Raw genomic sequence first — 22513 nt, 5'->3', positions numbered from 1 at the left:
ATAGCGATATAAAACTGGATTATGGCAAAACCATTGAAATGTATGCTAGGAGACATCCTAGACGTATGCTTTTCATCAATCTGTTGGGAAGCAAGTAGATCTTGATATTGATGGCTCAGTTTACTTGTTGAATAGCCATGGATCTACACATTGATATTGTGGATGCTGTGATCATGAAAATTGTTTGTCAGTGTCGTAGTGTAATTATTCATTCACAATTTATTTCTGAAGTTGGTTTGGTCACACAGCATCCTTCTGAAACATACAAGCATACAGAGTTCTGATGAAAGCCCAACATGCTATCATCTAATCAAAAGGATGATTTGTTAGTGAGCTGGGTTGGTACGATGTGTCACCGTACTGACACACACACACACACACACACACACAGTGAATACTTCCGGTTGGGCAGGGGACTATATACGCACACTGCCCCTGGATCTGAAAATGCTAATCACGCCCCCCCCCCTTTTATAAAACGCTGGATCCGGCCTTGGTTATGGTCAGAAGCCAGAGTCGTAAATGAACAAGGTACGAGGTCACTGGGCCACCTTGGAGAAGGAGAGTCATGAAGATGAGGGGAGGAGGAGAAGTCAATCAGGAATAATCAAGAAGAATATTGTGAATAGTGTAAATAAGTTATTTATGTTTACAAATGCAGATGTGTTAAGCTCAGATAAGCTAGATGAATTACGAAATAGGATTAGTGCAATGAAGAATAAGCCAACAGTATTTGCCATTCAGAAAGTCAAGGCTAAGAACCAAATGTATGAGAAGAGCATGGAAGAGTACCTAATTAATGGATATGTGTGTCTGGAGAAGAAAATACCCAATGACACAGGTAAAGGTCTTTTGATATATGTTGATAAAAATATTAAATTCAGGATAGTAGATCTGAAGTCCAGCTATACTGAATATCTGTGTATTGAATTACTGGGAATTGATAGTAATGTGCTCTTTGCATCTATATATCGGAGTTCAAGTTCAAGTGTGGATAATAAGGAAGATCTGTTAAAACTATTGGATGAAATATCTGAATTGAGAGTAAGATATAAAGTGCTAGCCGGTGACTTCAACCTACCAAACATTGACTGGAGTAACTGGAGTCTGGAGGATGGAACACCAAAATTATGCTTTCTATGAAAGAGAATTTATAGAAAAATTAAGGGATGGTTTCCTAAGCCAACATGTATATGATATAACCAGGTTTAGAGGTACTGCGAAGGGAAATGTTCTAGACCTTTTACTGTCAAATGGTGAAACAATAATCAGTAACATAATGACGGAAAGTCCAGTTGATAAAAGTGACCACGCAGTTATCTATTCTAGCTGTGATCTGGAGGAGGTCAGAAGTGGAAGAAAACTGTATACATGTATGAAAGAGGTAATTATGAGGATCTCAGGATGAGACTGGACCAGCAGGGGAAAGAAAAATTATCATCTGAAGGAAATATAGAGGATAAATGGAATGTATTTAAGGATACCGGTACAGTAATAAGGACAACGGAGGAATGTGTACTAGGAAAGAAGATAAAAGTGGATCAAAAGGTCACCTTGGTCATCCAAATAAAACCTTTCCGAGGAATACAAAATTACGAGCAAAAATCAAAAGGAAACAGACGTAATGGAGTATTTTACAGCAGTTAAAAGAATCCCAATGTTCACAAGATGACAATGAAGATCTTTCCAAAATTCTATCTGTCTATCTATCTATAGCCCGACGCCCTAATCCCGCAAAGGGTGGCAGCAGACAAAACGCCTCCAAGTCGCTCTGTCACCCACCATTTGACTACCCTCCCCCCAACTCACCCCCCCCCTCCGTCATATACATCTCAGCTCCATCCCTCCACCTCATCCTCGGTCTACCTCTCCATCCCTCCACCTCACCTACATACACCCTCTTAGTCAGTCTTTCATTCTCCATACTCTTCACATGTCCAAACCACCTCAGTGTATTTCTCCTACTCTTCTCAACCACATCCACATCCACCCCACAGCGTTCCTTCACTTCTTCATTCGTCAACCTGTCCCTCCACGTCACTCCACATGCTCCTCTCAAGTAACTCATTTCCACTGCTCTCACTCTTGACTTGTTCGCCTCTTGCAAGGTCCACGCCTCACTTCCATACGTCAGGGTAGGGATCACAATACTATCATGCAGTGACTTCTTAACTTCCATACTCATATCCCTATTTCTCATCACTGCTTTCAGTGTACCAGCAACCTTCCTTCCCTGCTGTACCCTTTCATGCACTTCATCCCCCAAAGTTCCATCCTTACTCATCACACTACCCAAGTACTTGAATGCACTCACATTCTCCATATCCTCACCATCCAACCTCACTGCACACTCTGTGACTTCATTCCTCTCAAACATCATAACTTTACTTTTGTTTACATTAACTTTCAGATTCCTCCTCCTACACACTGTCCCAAATTCATTCACCAAACCTTGCAACTCCGATTCATCTTCACTCAATAGTACTGTATCATCAGCAAACAGCAACACCGGAAGCTTCCAAATCTCACCCTCATTCATTAGAGCCACCCCCACATCCACTGCCCTACCCTGCACCTCCTTTACAACTCCATCCATGTATATATTAAACAGCCATGGAGACATCACACAACTCTGTTTCAGTCCCACATTGAGATAAAAAAACTCACTCAGCTCACCATCCACTCGCACCGTAGCCCTAGCTCCCTTGTACATACTCTTCACAGCACTCTACAATTTCCCCTCCACTCCATATATTCTTAATACCTTCCACATACCTTGCCTATCTATTCTGTCATAAGCTTTCTCCAAGTCCATGAAGACAGCATACACTTTCCTTCCCTTCTCTAGATACTTCACTAAACATCTTAGAACAAATATCTGATATACACCCCCTTTTCCCTTCCTAAATCCCCCTTGTTCTTCTCCCACTAGCTCCTCTGTCATATGCCTAACCCTGTCAATGAATATTCTACCATATATTTTACCAGTCACACTAAGAAGGCAAATACCCCTATGGTTACCACATACTTCTCTCTCCCCTTTTTCTTTGTATAAAGGAATAATTATACCTGATTTCCTGTCCTCTGGAACCCTTCCCTTTTCCCAAGCCAATCTACACAACTTCCATATCCACTCCACAACAATCTCACCCCCATACCTAAGCATTTCACCACACACTTCATCAATTCCTGGGACCTTTCCCAACTTAATCTTCTTCATCGCTTCCACTACTTCCGCCCTACTGATCTCTTCCTCCCTCCTCTCATCTCTTCTCCTCCCAGCCATTCCCCAACCATTTATACTCGCTCTACTCTCACTCTCTACATTCAACAAATCCTCAAAGTGCTCCTTCCATCTCCTCAATTTCTCTCTCTTCTCCACCAACAATCTATTATTCCTATCTTTCGCTGCCCTGCTATTTCCCCTTTCACACTGCCTTCCTTTCTTTACCTCCTTCCAAATCAATTTCTTACTCTCCCTCCATTTCACACTCAGATTCCTCCCAAACTCTTCATCCACTTTCTTCTTACTCTCCTTCACTAGTCTCTTAACCTCCCTTCTTCTGCTAACATATACCTCTCTCTTCTCTCTCTCATCTACTCCCCTACCTCTACTCGCTAACCATTCACTATTTGCCTTCTTCTTTTGTTCCACAGCTCGTTTCACCTCATCATTCCACCACGCTGTCCCTTGCACACCCTTGCATCTCCTCCTCACTCCACAAACCGCCTCACACGCTGCGCCTATCTCTTCAATGAATATCTTACATACGTCTTCCACCCCTTCCGTCTTCTCTAGCTCATACCCTCCCAATCTTTCTTCCACTATGCTCTTATACTCTGTCATTTTCTCACCATCTTGCAAATTCTCCACTCTTCTCACAGGAGCTGCTTCCTCCTGTCTTCCCCCTCGTCTCCTTAACCACTTTCTTTGCAGCTCTACCTTGGCCATCACTAAGTGATGGTCCGAGACTCCATTCCCCCACCTTCTCCACACTCTTGCATCCAACACTTGTCTTCTCATTTGCTCATCCACACGCACGTAGTCTATCATTGCCTTTCGTTCAACAAGTTCACCATCCATCCTCCTCATTACTCTCCATGTATACCGGTGGATCATCTTATGACGAAGGTAGGTGTTGACTATTGCCAGCCCCTTACAAGCACAGTTGTCCACCAAAGCACTTCCATTCCCATCTACTTCAGCTGGCACACCCCACTGACCAACCACTCCATCCACTCGTACATTCCCAACTTTGCCATTCATGTCTCCAATCAACAGCATTCTCTCGCTCCTTTCCAAAATTGAAATGGAATATAGACGAACTCGAAATCAGGTCAGAAGAGAAACACGAAAGCTGTAAAAACACAGGAGAAGGGTGTAGCAAGTATGGCAAAGAGTAATTCTAAAATATTTTGGAAGTATATACAGACCAGGATAAGATCGTAAAATCCCGATAAAATTTAGAAAACCTTTATCATATCACCTCTTATGCGTCTATAAGCCAAAGTGGGTAAATCCAGCTTCTTTAACCTCTCCTCATATGACAAATCTCGTAGAGCAGGAATCAGCTTCGTCGCCCTCTGCTGTCTATTTTCTATTGCCTCAATATCTTTCATCTTATAAGGACACCAAACTTGATTAACATATTCAATATGTGGCCTAAATAGGGCAATGAACAGAGGTTTAATGGTTTCTTCATTCAGAGCAGAGAATATTGTTCTTATGAGGCCCCCAGTCTTGTTTGCCTCATCTATTTTCTCTGCCGTATGTTCTGAGACTTTTAAGTCACCATCAATCACCACACCCAAGTCTTTTTCGGAATGTATATCTTACATTTCTTCCTCCATCTTATATATATTTTTTTCAACATTTGTCCTTCCAGTCCCCATATAACTGCATTTTGAGGGGAGGAATTTCAACAGCCTTTCTTTAGACCATTTTCTGATTTTTACTATATCCTCTTGCATCCTGTTACAATCGGCATCATAATAATTTTTTGTAAAAATCTTGGTGTCAGCATAGAGATAGACATTGCAGATCCTTACTGTCACGAATTCGCACGATTGTGTATTTATACAAATTCGTGACGTTGTACTTTGGTGAGAAAACCCCGAACTCTTGTGGAGTTCCTACTGGGCATCACTCACTTCAGCCATCCAAATATGCACTTCGATCGGGATGGTTTTCAGAACATTTGTCACTGTTTCATAAGTGACCATTCTTATGCACGACATTAATGCATTCACTGAGTGATTTTATTGTGTGTGCATATCGTTCGCTCTCTCTCCATTGAGTGTTGAAATTAGGCCACGCCTACTTATGGCGAACACGGCCATCTCTCACCCCCTTTCCCAGTTTGAACTTAGTCACCATTGGACCGCCTCGAGTGTAGGATTGTTTGTGCCCAGCGTAGAGAGCAGTGTCTCTGTTGTACAGCGATTTCCTAGATCTCCAGCTAGACAGTGATCGGTGAAGTGAGCTTAGCAGCAATTAGCAGCGCTTGGTGTTTCAACAAGCAGACACCCAGTCTTTCATAGCTTCAGCTCCATTCCATCCACTGACCAGTATTTCCATTCTTTTTTTTTCTAGGCTTAAGTCTGATCAGCTTTGGAATGATCGAGTGAGTTTATTTCCTTTGTTATTTGAATTCATGGGTCCCTCTGTGACCGTTAAATCCCCTTTTGAGTTCATTTTGAGACTCATATAATGTAAATATATTATACTGTAATTAATAAATTTACAGTTCTTTTCTTTGAGCTTAATGTAATTTAAACTCGTGTTTTATTTCTCCACATTAAGCTTACTTTAGTTGCCACTCCTTGTTTGCACAAACTCTTTGCATTATTCACAACTTGTATTTAAACATAAATCCGTTGTGCCAGCCAGGATTTAAGCACCTGCAAGAACCTGCCCATTATTAGTAGTATTAGTTATTGATTGTCAGGGGTGGAATCACTTTCTCAAGAGGCTAACAGTACTAACAATCAGCGCTCGTGAGTAAATAAGTCTCTGCTGTGTATTCTTGAGAAAGTTTATAAATTCTTGTCCTTAGAGAATCGGCGAATCAAGCCAGAATAAAGTAAAACTTACTACTTGATTTTCACAAGTCAATTCCTTGTCTCTACTTTCAAGGAATATCAAGCAATTTTTAATTCTTAAATTCACGTCCCCCCAATAACATCTGGCAACCTCACCAGGATATTAACTCATAGCTCTAAAGTTATTAACGAAATAATACTCACTCACACCCAGGTGTTTGTTATGATTAAAGTCTATAGGCACTATCTTACTGGTGGTTATTGATTTATCTCTATTAATTTTACATAATAGTTTTCCCAGTCATTTTCTTATTTTCTTTCTTTACCAGTTTAACTAGATATAACTGGTCACCACCAGCCTGTGCCTATATTCTTTAATTTTGATAATTAGCATTTCTCTGTGAAACAGCAGTCAGTACTCAGTCTTTAGTCTACTCAACCTTAATTGAGTTAGCATCATGGCTACTAATATATATGTAAAGGAAGCCAAAGATATGGGGCTTACTCCAGGGAAATTAAAGATTATGTGCTCTCATGGTTCACTCTTGAACAGCAGCATGAGAGTGATGCCCGTGAGAAGCATAGAATTCAACATGAACATGAGCAAGAACAGAGCGAATACAAAGTGAAAGCAGCGCGAGGAATGCGAGAGAGAACGTGAACACGAGCAAAAACAATGCAAACAACATGAGAGAGAATGTGAATATAAGCGAGAACAACGCGAGAGAGAACGCGAATACGAGCAAGAACAACGTGAGAAAGAGTGAGAACACGAACATGGCGAGTGCGAGGCACGTGAGAAACATGAACATGAGATGCTGAAGCTCAAGCGAGACTCCTTGGCTTCAGGCTCCAGTTCTTAGCTTGTTTGAGGGCGCTGCCTTCGATATTCTCCACAGAATTCATGGAGACAATCTCAATTATGAGATGATGAAGGCTGCACTCATCAAAGTATACGGTCTCACAGTTGACGACGCCAGGAGTCAGTTTATGAGGGCACGTCTACAAGAAAAGGAGACTGCTGTTCAGTTCCTCGATCAGCTTTCTGCTTACTTAGATGAGTGGATGGAGAAAGATGAAACCCCTCTCACGCGAGAGGGGATAATTGACCTTATGCTGTGCACGCAGCTAGAAAAGTCGTGGCCTGCTGAGCTTATGGCTCAGCTTAAGATCTGCCAGGTAAGAGATCCCAGCCAAATGGTGGAGAAGGCTGATGCATTCTTCATTGCGTACTGGTACCAAACTCGTAAGCAACACACCTGGAACAGGAAAGCTGACAAGTCTGGGAAACCATCTCACACTGAACCCCAGTATCAAGGCCATTCTCAAAATAATGGCCAAGGTCCAAGCAAACCGCAGAAGAAGGACCAGGGGCAGAATGTTCAGCAACCTGCTCAGAAGCAGTACGACAAGTACCCTAACCAGCAGCAGTATCAGCCACGCATCGACAGACGGGACAATCCTTTTCAGCACCAGCCCCAATATATTGGGGGCAGGAGGCAAACGCAGCCTTCATTCCACAACAAGCACACAGTGGTGCCGTCCCCACCAGTACAGGTACTTCTCCACAGTTTACTAGTCCCCCAGTGACAGTGAACTCTCTACCATAGGTGGTCAGTGCTTCAACTCCTCAGATGGTGAGCACAACCCCTCAGGCATCCGGTTCTCATGGAACCACATTTGCTGCATCGTTCGTTCTGAATTCTTATCAATGGCTGGCTGCTTCCTCCATGGGCCCTCCCACGGGCAACAGTGCCTTCCTTGTTCAGCAGGGTTTATGGAAGGCGTTCCTGTAGAGATCCTGAGAGACAATGGTTCCTCAGGTTTTCCTCTGTCAGGCAGAGTCTAGTTCGGCCTCAAGAGTACACAGGTCAACAGATCCAAGCTCAGCTTATTGATGGATCATTGAGATTGTTCCCTGAGGCACGTATCCAGGTGGCATCTCCATTGTACACTGGTACGACACTTACAGTTTTCATGATAGAACCTTTGTTTGACCTAATAATAGACAACATACCAGGTGCCAAGCATAGTTGCACCGTAGATGACTCTACTCAGACTTTGGCTGCAGTAACATGAGCCATGGCCAAGGCTCCAAACTGTGTCACCCCAGTGACCATTGCATTGCTGCAAGATCTGATTTGTGGCCAAGATGTTGTCCAAGAACAATATTCTGACCCACACTTGCTGCTGTGCGGAAGAAACAAAAGGGTAGAGTGATTAAGTATTCACGGGGAGGTCAAGCCAGGTTCCTTTGTAAACAAGGACGGCTCTACCATGAGTTACGAACACTCCAGGGCAAGGTTCGACTGTAGTTTGTTGTTCCCGCTAAGTATCACCAAGCAGTGTTAGAATGGGGTCATTGTTCAGCGTCAGGAGGTCACATGGGCAAAAGGAAAACCCAGGACCATATCCGTGCTGACTTTTTATGGCCAGGAATGGGACAGGTAATAGATAGGTTCATACGTTCCTGCAATGTGTGTCAACATTCCACCAATCAGGGACATGTCCTTCCTGTGCTGTATGAATCCAAATCCATAATCTCTGAGTCAGTTGAGAGATAGGGCAGTGGTAATGTGGGTGCAGACCTGACATCTTGCCCATTGGCCCCACAGGACACATTATGTCCAGGGCCTGTACATACTTATGTACCGTAGGTTAAGGGGAAAGTTCGAGACCCCCGCAGAGGCAATCCAAGGCTGTGTCTGAATTACCTTGTGGAGTGTTTCGAGCTGTGGGCCTCTCTGAGGATTCCTGGAGAATGCACATTATCCGCATGAGTGTTCACACCATGTCGGGTGTTATAATACAACCTGCCTGAGATTGCATAGAGATTCTCAGCTTGCCGATATTAATCGTTAGTGTAGAGTTAGGTTAACCAGTAAACTGCCTGTTCTCAGAGATTTACGCAAGCCAAGGACTACGTTTCCTGGTTAATAATGTATCTGTTAAGAAAATAATAGCGTACTTTTTGTGGCATATGTACTGACTACTAGGCAGAGAGAGAGATTGTAATTTAATAAAAATTGTTTGTTGCACTGACATTTTTGATGCTTCACCTTGATTGATATTGCAGTAGAGCTGGTGGGTGTAGCAGTTTTGTCGTACAGATCAGCTGATCATCTCTGCTGCATGCTGCCACCACTTCTCTTCTGCCTCGTCATCTCCGTTTACTTTAATTTGTATCATATCATTTTACACATAGGTACAGTTACACTACAACTGTCACAACTACACCGTGTATCACATACACCACGCTACATAACAATTAGTTGTTAATGTAAATTTAGGGAATTTTCGCTCAGTTTGACCTGAGTACAGGATTTTTCACTGTCGTTACAGAGTTTTTCCTCAAGCTTGCTTCTGTTAACGTAAATACGAGTTTTTTTTTTTTTTCTGCTCATTGACAACTGTGATTTTCGTCTGTAGCAGGAATGTACACACACCACAGTGTGAATCTCTTGTGACTGAGTTGGGATTTATATGTACATATCGTAAAATTTTTCTCAAGAAAAATTTGATTTTGATGGGGCATGATGTCACTGATTCGCGCGATTGTGTATTTATACAAATTCGTGACATTGTACGTTGGTGAGAAAATCACGGACTCTAGCAGAATTCCCACTGGGCATCACTCAGTTCAACTGTTCTCGTATGCACTTCGATCGGGGTGGTTTTCAGAACATTTGTCACTGTTTCATAAGTGACCATTCATATGCACAACATTAGTGCTTTCACCGAGTGATTTTAATGCGTGGGTATATCGTTTGCTCTCTCTCCCTCGACTGTTGAAGTTAGGCCATGCCTACTTCTGGCAAACACGGCCATCTCTCACCCCCCTTCCCAGTTTGAACTCAGTGAGCTTTGGACCGCCTCGAGTGTAGGATCGTTTGTGCCCAGCATAGAGAGCAGCGTCTCCGTTGTACAGCGATTTCCTGGATCTCCACCTAGACGGTGATCGACAAAGTGAGCTTAGCAGCAACTAGCAGCGTTTGGTGTTTTAACACGCAGACACCCAGTCTTTCGTAGCATCAGCTCCATTCCATCCACTGACCAGTATTTCCGTTCTTTTTTTTCTAGACTTAAGTCTGATCGGCTTTTGAATGAGCGAGTGACTGTATTTCCTTTGTTTTTTCAATTCATGAGTCCCTCTGTGACCGTGAATTCCCTTTTTGAGTTCATTTTGAGACTCATAAAGTAAATTTATTTTATTGTAATTAATCAATTTACACAGTACTGTCACTGTAATCCCTGCGTGTCATAAAAGGCGACTAAAAGGGACGGGGTGAGGGGACTAGGGACCCTCACCACTGCCTTTTAGTTCCTAAAAAGAGAGGCCAGAGAAAGGGATGGGGGATTACGTTATTCCCGTACCCTGAATATTGGGTCTATGAATGTGCCTGGATGTAGTACGATTGAGGCTAAAAGGGAGGAGACTGGGAGAATATTTGTGAGAAGAAAGTTGGATGTGTTAGCTTTGAGTTAAACGAAGATGAAAGAGAAGGGTGAATCTATGTTTGGAAGTGTGAATGCAAGATTGTCAGGTGTTGATAGAGGAAGGGCAAGAGAAGGTGTGGCTTTGTTAGTGAGTCCGTAAGTACAGCAGTGTGTGATTGAATGGAAGGAGGTGTCATCAGTACTGATGTGGGTGAAAGTGAAATTTGAACATGAGTTGTGGGTGTTTGTGATTGCATATGGGCCTGGTAGTGAAAGGGATGAGGAAGAGAGAGAGTCTTTCTGGAATGATATTGATGAGTGTCTGCAGAGTTTTGGAGCGAATGTGAATGTGGCAATGATGGGAGATCTGAATGCTATAGTGGGAAATGTAGCAGTTGAAGGTGTAGTTGGTACACATGGTGTGCCTGGAAGAAATGAAAATGGGGAACGAATGATAGGGATGTGCATTGAGCGAGAGATGGTGATTGGAAATACGCTGTATGACAGGAAAGATATTTATAAGTATAAGTGGGTTAGACAGGAGGGTGGAGGGGTTGTTGATAGAGCTTTGATGGACTATGTGGTTGTGTCTAGGAATGTAATAGGAAGATTGTTGGATGTGAGAGTTCTGAGAGGGGAGGGTGGAGGTATGTCTGACCACTACCTGGTGGAGGGAAACTTAAGAGTAGGTAAGAGATGGGTGAGAGCTAGGAGGGTTGGGTGTGGCAGGGAGGTTTTGAAAGTGAGAGAGTTGGATAAAAGAGAGAATATGATTGAGCATCAGGAGAAATTGAAAGATGAGTGGAACGCAGTGAAAGATCAGGAAAATGGCAGTGCGGAGGAGGAATGGCAGTTGTTTAAGAGTGCTGTGGTGGGACATGCTGAAGAGATGTGTGGTGTGAGACGTGTGGGTGGTGGTGTAAGAAAAGGAAGCGAATGGTGGTGCAAGAAAGTAAGTATGGCTGTGGGTGAGAAGAGAAGTGCATATGAAGTGTGGCTGCAGAGGGAGGATGAGGTGTCATATGAGAGGTATAAGGAAAAGAGGAATAGGGCGAAAAGGGCTGTGCATGATGCTATAATAGCAGCAGATGAGAGGTGGGGTAGGTGGCTGACTAAGAATTTTCAACAGAAAAAGAATATGTTCTGGAAGGAGGTGAAAAGGGTGTGAAAGGGAGAGTCTGGGAAGGAAGAGCAAGCAAAAGCAGAGGATGGAAGGATGTTGAGATGGATGCAGTAAGGAAGAGTTCGGCAGCGTATTTTGAATGATTGTTAAATGTAGAGGAGGAAAGGGTGGCTGAGATTGTGGTGGATGGAAGGGTGCAAGGAATAAATGTGTTGGGAGAGTTGAATGATTCTTTGATCACGAAGGAGGAAGTGGAGAAGGCAGTAAAGGAGATGAAAACAGGGAAAGCTGCAGGTATGGGTGGGTGTGCTGTGGAATGCCTGAAGGGTGGTGGAGCGACTATTGTTGACTAGTGTCACAAATCAAATTCGCGACATTTTCCTTTTGTGAGAAACCACGAACTTTAGTGGAAAACTCACTGTGTTTCGTTCAGTTAACCGTTTCTCTCTCCATTTCGATGGTATACTTTTTTCAAAACATTCGTCACTGTTTCAAGAGTGACTGTTCTAATGCACGTCATTAAGTGCTCTACTGAGCGATATTATTATTTCTATATTGTTCGCCCATGCTTGCCTCAACCATTGGCCACGCCCTTCTTCCGGCTGGCCTGGGCATCCTACCCCACACATCGAATTTGGAGCAGTCCTTTATATGTCGCGATGGAGTGTGGTTCTGTGTTCCATTAGTGAGAGTGAGAGAGGTCTTCTAGCACCCAGACTCCACTAGATCTACAGTTCTCCAGGCTCCCACCCTTCGTTGATGATACGCTGCATTGACCAGTATTTCCTTAGTTTTTTTCTTGGTTTTAAAATAATTATTTTAGCTAGCTTTTTGAAAGAGTGAGTGAGTGCATTCCGTTTAACATTTGAATTCATTTTGCTCTATGTAACGTAAATTTATTTATTGTAATCAATAAATTTGCAGTTCTTTCCTTTGAGCTTAATTGTTATTCGTGTTTTATTTCACAACGAGCTTCTTTGGTCTGCTTATCTTAGCTCGCACAACGTACTTATTTTTCATAACTATACTTAAAGCAGTTCTTTCATATTAATTCTGAAATCCGTTGTGCTAGCTAGGGGTTAAGCTTCAGCAAGAACCTGTTATTAATATTAAATATTGATTGTCAGGGGGTAAAATTCTCAGGGGCCTGCAGTACCGACTGTACAGCATTTGTGAGTACTTAATGTCCGCTGTGTACTGTAGAGAGAGACAGCGTTAATTCTCATCTTTTGAGAATCGGCATTCAGCCGGAATAAAATGGCGATCTATTTGCCATAAATTTATTAATCATTAACGTTCCATTAAATTTTGGATTACACACATTCTAAATTACAAACCCCGTTGACAACTGGCGACCTCATTTCAGGATTTAACTCCTAGTACTATTATTAACGAAATAAAACTCACTCAGCTAGTTATTAGTTATAATATCTAAAGGTTATAGGCACAAGCTTACTGGTGTTTACTGTTAGTTTACCAAGTGAATTTCTGCTTTATTAATCCATAGAGTACTTAACTATTTAGTACTTTATTCTTGGTAACGCCAGACGATTTTATTCGCTCCTGGGAAGTCGCCGTACCCATTGCGTTAATTATTGAGTCTTCCCAGTCATTTGCATTTTGCTTTATTCTTTGCCAGTTAACTAGATAAGACTGGTCACCACTAGATTGTGTCTATATTCTTTACTTGTGTTTATTAGCATTCGTTTGCGAAGCAGCAGTCAGTACTCAGTTCTGGCTTGCTTAGTAAATTAGCGTCATCGCTACCACCGTATTTTTACAGGAAGCCAAAGACATGGGACTTACCAATCCCCAGGAAATTAAAGAGTACATACTCTCACGGCATAATCAGGAGCAGCAGTGCGAGAATGATGCTCGTGAAGAGCGTAAGATTCAGCGCGAATATGAGCGAGAACAGCACAAACAACGTGAAAGAGAGCGTGGATATGTGCAAGAGCAGAGTGAGAAAGAGCACGAATATGAGCATGAACAACATGAACGCGAGGGCGAACAACACGAACACAAGCGCGAACAACGTGAAAGAGAGCGCGAACAAGAGCGAGAACAACGCGAATATGAGCGTGAACAATGCAAGAGACAACGAGAACACGAACGTGCCGAGCGAGAAGCACGCGAAAAACATGAACTTGAAGTGCTGAAGCTCAAGCGAGATTCCTTGGCTTCAGATACATCTGGTGCAGTTGGTCCAAGCTCCACGAGCGTTCTCCCTGCACATGTTATGGCGACCCCACGCATCAAGCTTCCTTCATACAAGGAAGGCGAGCAAATCGAGCCGTACATAGCTCATTTTGAGGACATGGCAGACATGTATCAACTGGATGAGGCAGCTAAGCAGCTCCAATTTCTTAGTTTATTTGAGGGCCCTGCCCTCGATATTCTCCACAGAATTCATGGAGACAATCTCACGTATGAGATGCTGAAAGCCGCACTCATTAAGGCGTATGATCTCACAGTAGACGACGCCAAAGTTCACTTTATGCGAGCTCGTCTCCAAGACAAGGAGACAGCTGTTCAGTTACTCGACCGTCTCACTGCTTACTTAGGTGAGTGGATGGAAAAAGATGAGACCCCTCACACGCTAGAGGGGATAATTGACCTCATGCTGTGTACACAGCTAGAGAGGTCGTGGCCTGCTGAGCTCATAGCACAGCTTAAGATCTGCCAGGTGAAAGATGCCAGCCAAATGGTGGAAAAGGCTGATACATTCTTCACTTCTTACGGGTACCAAACTCGTAAGCAAAACACCTGGAACAGCAGAGAAGATACGGCCAAGTCTGGGAAGCTGTCTCAGACTGAATCCCAGCACCAAGGCCATTCTCAGAGTAATGGCCAAGGTCCAAGCAAACCGCAGAAGGACCAGGGGCAAAATACACAGCAGCCTGCTTGGAAGCGGTACAACAAGCACCCTAACCAGCTGCAGTATCAGCCACGCAACCGACCGTCGGGACTGTCCTTTTCACCACCAGCTCAATTGAATAGGAGCCAGGAGGCGAACGCAGCCTTCATTCCTCAGCAGCAGCACGGTGGTGCTGTCCCTACCAGTATGGGTGCTCCCTCACAGTTCTCTAGTCCCACAGTGACAGTGAACACCCCTCCACAGATGGCCAATGTTCCATCTTCCCAGGCAGTGAGTACGACGCCTCAAGTTTCAAATTCTCAGGGCACTATGTTTGCCGCATCATTTATTCAGCAGCCTAATCAGTGGCTAGCTGCTTCCTCCACAGGCCCTCCCACAGGTGACAGTGCCTTCCTTGTTCAGCCAGGGTTTGTGGGAGACATCCCTGTGAAGGTCCTGAGAGACAACGGGTCCTCAGGTTGCTCTGTCAAGCAGAGTCTAGTTCGGCCTGAGCAGTACACAGGTCAACAGATCCATGCAAACCTTACTGATGGATCAGTGAGATCGGTTCCTGAGGCATGTATCCAGGTGGCATCTCCATTTTACACTGGTACGACAGTCGCAGTTGTCATGCCAGAACCTTTATTTGGCCTAATCATAAGTAATATTCCCAGTGTCAAGGATAGTTGCAGCGAAGATGACGCTACTCAGACTTCGGCTGCAGAAACATGAGCCATGACTGAGGCTCCAGATTGTGTTACCCCAGTGACCATTGAATTGCCGCAAGATCTGATGTGTAGCCAAATTGTTGTCCAAGAACAACATTCTGACCTGACACTGGCTGCCATGCAGAAGAAACAAAAGGGTAGACTGAAAAAGTATTCACGGGGAGGTCGAGCCAAGTTCCTTTGTAAACAAGGATGGCTCTACCGTGAGTCACAAACACCTGAGGGCGAGGTTCGACTGCAGTTTGTCATTCCCGCCAAGTACCGCCTAGCAGTGTTAGAATGGGGTCACATCGAATTTGGAGCAGTCCTTTATATGTCGCGACGGAGTGTGGTTCTGTGTTCCAGTAGTGAGAGTGAGAGAGGTCTTCTAGCACCCAGACTCCACTAGATCTACAGTTCTCCAGGCTCCCACCCTTCGTTGATGATACGCTGCATTGACCAGTATTTCCTTAGTTTTTTTCTTGGTTTTAAAATAATTATTTTAGCTAGCTTTGTGAAAGAGTGAGTGAGTGCATTCCGTTTAACATTTGAATTCATTTTGCTCTATGTAACGTAAGTTTATTTATTGTAATCAATAAATTTGCAGTTCTTTCCTTTGAGCTTAATTGTTATTCGTGTTTTATTTCACCACGAGCTTCTTTGGTCTGCTTATCTTAGCTCGCACAACGTACTTATTTTTTATAACTGTACTTAAAGCAGTTCTTTCATATTAATTCTGAAATCCGTTGTGCTAGCTAGGGGTTAAGCTTCAGCAAGAACCTGTCTGTTATTAATATTAAATATTGATTGTCAGGGGGTAAAAACTCTCAGGGGCCTGCAGTACCGACTGTACAGCATTTGTGAGTAATTAATCTCCGCTGTGTACTGTAGAGAAAGACAGTGTTAATTCTCATCTTTTGAAAATCGGCAGTCAGCCGGAATAAAATGGCGATCTATTTGCCATAAATTTATTAATCATTAACGTTCCATTAAATTTTGGATTACACACATTCTAGATTACAAACCCCGTTGACAACTAGTTAGTAAGATTGTTGAATGTGTGCTTTGTGAAAGGTATGGTGCCAGTTGATGGGGCAAGTGCTTGTGTGGTCCTGTTGTATAAAGGCAAGGGTGATAAGTATGAATGCACTACCTTTAGGGGTATAAGTCTCTTGAGTGTTGTAGGTAAGGTTTATGGTAGAGTGTTAATTATGAGAGTTAGAGTGGGTACAGAGGGAGTGATTGGTGATGAGCAGTATGGCTTTACGAGAGGGAGAGGATGCGTGGATCAGGTGATCAGGTGTTTGCTGTGAGACAAGTGTGTGGAAAGTATTTAGCGAAAGGCAAGGATGTGTTTTGGGCATTCATGGGTTTAGTGCGCGAATGATAGAATTGATAGGGAGGCTTTGTTGACTGTTTTAACCCGCCCCGTCCCGTCGACGTATGGGTACGTTGCAACATTTTGCATTTGCCAATCCCGGCGACGTACTGGTACGTCGTACATTTGCAAGGTCCCTAATTTGCACAATTTTCAATTTTCGCAAGAGATTTTTCGTACGTATACACGGGAGACCTTCCTCTATTCCTCTTCAAGATGCCAAGCAGGGACAATGCCTTACACCGCATAACCTCCCCCCTCCCCCCCTCACGCCATTGTCTCGGCAATTCACCTGTTACCAGTGACCTGGCCAGTAAAGACATTCATGGCCAGAGTGATTCCCAAATCAATTACAATGTGTAGGACAAAGTTTACATGGCATTAGAGGAAGAAACAGTCAGAAATAATGATCAGGTAATGTGGCAAAAGAAGGTCAGGTATGGTGATGAGTTAGTGAGTGAAACAATGCTTATAATGCCTATATTACTGTTTGAAAACCAATATACTCTTGTACTACATATAAATTCGTACCAAGTAAATAAATAAATACTGTTTATGAGTGGATAAAATAGTTACCCTCCCATAGAACTCGTTTTCTTTGGTGCCAGCCTGTTAGAAAACCCAGTCAGGTAAGGAGGTACTCGTACCTGGATCGAGTATTTTAAATCTCAGGTGAGCGATTTCTCTATGAATTTTCGATGTTTCTCACCAAAAGCGGAGGTTTTAGCCAAAAAAAAAAAAAAATCGAAAATGCCTCGGGATTTGGGGGTGTCAGAGGTGCAAAAGAGCTCGGGACGTGACGGGTTAAGATTGTATGGACTTGACGGTAGGTTACTAAAAGGGGTGAAGGGTTTTTATGGAAATAGTAAAGCGTGGGTAAGAGTGGGAAATGCTGTGAGTGATTGGTTTCCTGTGAGAGTGGGGCTGCGACAGGGATGTGTGATGTCACCTTGGTTGTTTAATATTTACATGGATGGTGTTGTAAGGGAGGTGAATGGAAGAGTTTTAGGTGGAGGTCTGAGTCTGGTGAATGATAATGGTGGAGAGTGGAATCTGAAGCAGCTGCTGTTTGCAGATGATACTGCACTGGTGGCTGATTCAGAGGGGAGATTGAGACAGTTGGTAGAGGAGTGTGAGAGGGTGTGTGAAAGGATGAAATTGAAAGTAAATGAGAATAAGAGTAAAGTGATGAAGTGTACAAGGTTGGTAAATGGTAGAGGGATGAATATAGTTTTGAATGGTGAGTTGCTTGAGGAGGTAGAGTGTTTTAAATATTTAGGGTCATATATTGCTGTGGATGGAAGAATAGATGCAAAAGTGAAGTTTAGAATGAATGAAGTAGGAAAGGTGCTGGGAGGAATGAAAAAGGTGTTTAGATGTCGTTCGCTTAGAATGGATGTAAAGAGAAGGCTGTATGAGCGTGTTGTGGTACCGACTGCATTATATGGGGCTGAAACATGGAATATGGGTGTAGCAGAGAGGAAAAGTTTGAATGTAATGGAGATGAGGTGTCTGAGGAGTATGTGTGGAGTGACGCGTATGGATCGAGTGTGAAAAGATGAAGTGCGGAGAATTGGAGTTGTTTGGGAGATGGCTGATAGAGTTGAGCAGAGGGTGTTGTGATGGTTTTTGGATATGGAGAGAATGGATAATGAGCAATTGCTGAAAAAGATAACTAGATCTGATGTGAGAGGTGTAAGGCTGAGAGGGAGACCACGAATAGGATGGATGGACAGTATGAAGAGAGTGCTGGATGTGAGAGGGATGTCTGTTGAGCAAGGAAGAGTGGCTGTGCATGACAGAAATAAATGGAGAGAAATTGTGAATGATTAAATGATCATGCAGCCCTGAGGGGATATTCTCCCGCATTTGGTCTGATCAGCTAGTCAGGTCAGGTGCGGGTAAGGGGATGGGTCTATTATGATGTGGCAGGGGTAAACCAGCTCTGCTGTCGGGCCTTGCTGCAGATGTCACTGATTGCACTGTGCAGTTGACCCTTGTGCGGTGTGGTAGGATGAGGATCTGTCCCTTCTTCCCTTTGGGGCTAAGGTGCGAATAAATGTTTTTGAATTGATGAGTAAATGGGGAGTCTGTTGTCCTGTCTCGGCTACCTCCCTTTCCTTGGGGGAAGCAGCCTAGGTATATAGATAGATAGATAGATAGACAGATCTTTCCTTTGAGCTTAATGTATTTTAAACTCGTGTTAGATTTCTCCACATTAAGCTTACTTTAGTTGCTTCTCCTAGTCTGCTCAAACTCTTTACATTATTCACAACTGGTATTTAAACCAGTTCTTCCCTACTTAAACTTAAATCCGTTGTGCCAGCCAGGATTTAAGCACCGGCAAGAACCTGTCAATTATTATTAGTATTAGTTATTGATTGTCAGGGGTGGAGTCAGTTTCTCTAGAGGCTAACAGTACTAATAATCAGCGCTTGTGAGTAATTAGTCTCTGCTGTGTACTGTTGAGAAAGTTTATAAATTCTCGTCCTTAGAGAATCGGCGAAGCAAGTCACATAAAGTAAAACTTACTACTTGATTTTCACAAGTCATTCCTTGTCTCTACTTTCAAGGGATATCAAGCGATTTTTAATTCTTAAATTCACATCCCCCCTTGACACTTACTACATCAGGCAAATCATTTATGAATATTACAAACAATAGTGGTCCCAGCACAGATCACTGCAGAACACTACTCACTACTTCACTCCAGGCAGAAGCCATACCATTAACCCGCCCCGTCCCGGCCACTTTTCGACCACTGGTACCCCCCAATCCCGGGCAATTTTCGACCTTTTTTTTTTTTGCTAAAACTTTCGCTTTTGGTGAGAAACATCGAAAATTCATAGAGAAATCGCTCACCTGAGGTTTAAAATACTCATTACAGGTAGGAGAGCCTCCTTACCTTACTGGGTTTTCTATCAGGCTGGCACCAAAGAAAACGAGTTCTATGGGAGGATAACTATTTCACACCACTCATAAACGGTATTTATTTATTTACTGTTACGAATTTATATGTAGTTCGAGTATATTGGTTTTCAAGCAGTAATATAGGCATTATAAGCATTGGTTCACTCACTAATACCTGACCTTTTTTTGCCACATTACCTGATCATCATTTCTAACTGTTTCTTCCTCTAATGCTATGTAAAGTTTGTCCTCCACATTGTCATTGATTGGGGAATCACTCTGGCCCTGAATTTCGTACAGTGGCATGACATGGCTATACTGACCAGGTCACTGATAACAGGTGAATTGCTGAGAAAAGGGCATGCCGGGGGGGGGAGGAGGTCATGCTGGGTAAGGCATTGTCTCTGCCTGGCATCTTGTTGAGGAAGGTGTCCCGTGTATACGTACCAAAAATGACTCGCGAAAATTGAAAATTGTGGAAATTATGAACCTTGCAATTGCAGGACGTTGAAGTACGTCCTCGGGATTAGCTGTGACAAAACGTGAGGACGTGGAAGTACGTCCTCGGGACAGCGCTGGTTAACTATCACCCTCTGCTGTCAATCACTCAAAAATGCCTTTATCCAACCGAGTATATCTCCTGTAATATTATATCCTTTGGTATTTTCCAATAGTCGCTAATCAGAAGCTTTCATAAAGTCACGGTATGCAATGTCTATGCCCCCACTTTCATGCAGTATTCTTGTCCATTCGTCAGTAACTTTTATTAATTGTATTACTGTTGGTCTTCCAGATATAAACTCTTATTGTTTTTCACTAAATTGCTTGTTTCTTTCTATATGTTTCATAATTTTTCCTCGTACCAAGGACTCCAAGATTTTGCAGATGCTACTTGCCAGGCTAACTGGTCTATAATTCCCTGGGTCGCTCCTGTCCCCTTTCCTATATATAGCCGTAATATTCGCTCCCTTCCAATCTTGAGGGATTTGATGACTCCTCACTGAATGATCAAATATAATTTTTAGTGGGTCCAATATGGTTTCCACTACCTCTTTCACAACTCGGGGATGAATTCCCTCAGGCCCTGATGATTTATTTCGTTTAAATTTATTAATTTTTTTCCTTATATTCTCCTTTGTAATCTCCATAGTTTCCAGTGCTGGAAATTGTTTTCTTGTTACTGTAGGGATATCCCCTGCATCTCTTGTGAAGACACTGCTAAAGTATTTGGCCAAAATAACTACCATTTCCTTATGGTCACTAGTTTTTTCCTTCTTCTCCTCATTAGTATATAGGTCATTTATGTTTGATTTATGTTTTGTCTTGGACTGGACATACTTCCAAAATACTTTTGGGTTTTCCTTAACCCTTACACTACGAGGTTGTTTTTGCGCTCCTTGCATGACCCATGAGGATATTCGTGCTCCGAATGACTTTTTTAAAGTATTTGCCAAAAATCAGTTATTAGTCCTAGAATATTAAAATTAAATATGTTTATGGCACATACCTTCCGCTTTCCCCTGGAATGTTTGTTGAGCCTTCGTCGTCTACCATAGGACTTGTGGAGTCTTCTGAAGTTGGGTAACGAAGTCTCCACTTTACACTTCCCGATACCGTGTAATATGGTTACCACTGCCTGATATTATAACTACAAACACTATTCTATGAATTTCAAGTAGTTTGGAATCCATATTAAAAAAAAAAAAAAACACTGTGAAAGCAATGTAAATTACGAGAGCATACGAGCTTTCCTCCCTTGCTGGTTCCCTGTTGGTATTCTGAGGCAGAGCTGTCATTTATTATTTATAAACACACTCACACTTTATATTCCTAGTACTTTATTACGCTTATTTATATATACAATATTAATCTATAAGTTTCTTTCAGTACTAGTAGTTTATTTTCACTCCAGGCATTCACTTTCTTGTCCTGTATACTAGCCCAGAAAGTGAATCTGTCGTTTTCACTTTCATTGCTCCCAGTATTCATACCTGCTAGAGTGAGACTTTCACTTTCATTAATCCTAGTATATATACTCGTATTCTTATATTACTACTTATTTACATTTCTATTTACATTCTCTATTTTATTTACATTATTTACATTTCTATTTTATTTACACTATGTTATGCACTGTCACTTGAAGTAACTTATGAAACTATTTTCCACTGTTCACGTATATTTACATTCATTGCTTTCACTTGCTGTTTACACATTATTGATACATTATTTACTTTTCCACTTGCACTGTTTTAGAGTCACCAGAAATATCGTAGTTACTGTCCATCATTTTCATTGATAAATTAGCCAGTTCACGTTCCACAGCAGTCACTTAGCCCTTTACCCCTTTCCACGCTAGGTTTAGTAGGGGTAGAGGTCACAGGGCCCTTTACATGGGGCTAAAAATCAGCGGAATTGGACAGGCGCGAATCCGACGTGGTTTCACCTTGCAAGACGACAGTAAACTGAATGCTGTTGCCTAGGGGCAGTGAAAGGCTGCCAATGTCAGCGTGGTGACAACTGCTAATATATATGCTATGAAATGATTGGCAGGAAATCTAGACAATACATAATAAATTAGGTAGTTCCAGGTGAATGTAAATATCACTTAGGTTTCTCCCTTCCTTTCTTATATATATTTTTATTATGAGAATAGATTATACGGCATAATTCAAGGGGAAATAAACAGGGAAAATTAGCAAACGAGTGCACGTGAGGTGTTGCCATTTGATAATTAGCCCATTCCAGATGTATGGCAGTATCAATTACCTTTTCTCTTTCTTTTATATATCATTTTGTATAAGAATAGGGCAAAGGGCACATTTCAATGGATAAAATGGGTGGAAAAATCCGTCCAGCATTTGTGTAGTGCAGCGTAGCTGGTCAGGTGGGAGGAGAGGGTAACGGAATGGAGGTAAGGAGGGGGGGAGTCAAGGACAGGAGAAAAATGACTAAATTGTTAACAGTGGATGGGAGTACAGGTGACATTAGTAGAACTGAGTGTAGCTGGACACTGATAGTACTGATAGATGATACAAGCCACCACTTGAAAGCCCGGG

This window comes from Coenobita brevimanus, chromosome 60, assembly GCF_032717465.1.
Source record: "Coenobita brevimanus isolate Jiangsu-jjx chromosome 60, ASM3271746v2, whole genome shotgun sequence".
In the NCBI taxonomy this organism is placed as follows: Eukaryota; Metazoa; Arthropoda; class Malacostraca; order Decapoda; family Coenobitidae; genus Coenobita; species Coenobita brevimanus.
The sequence above is the reverse complement of the archived record's forward strand: the minus strand, read 5'-3'. Positions refer to the sequence as shown.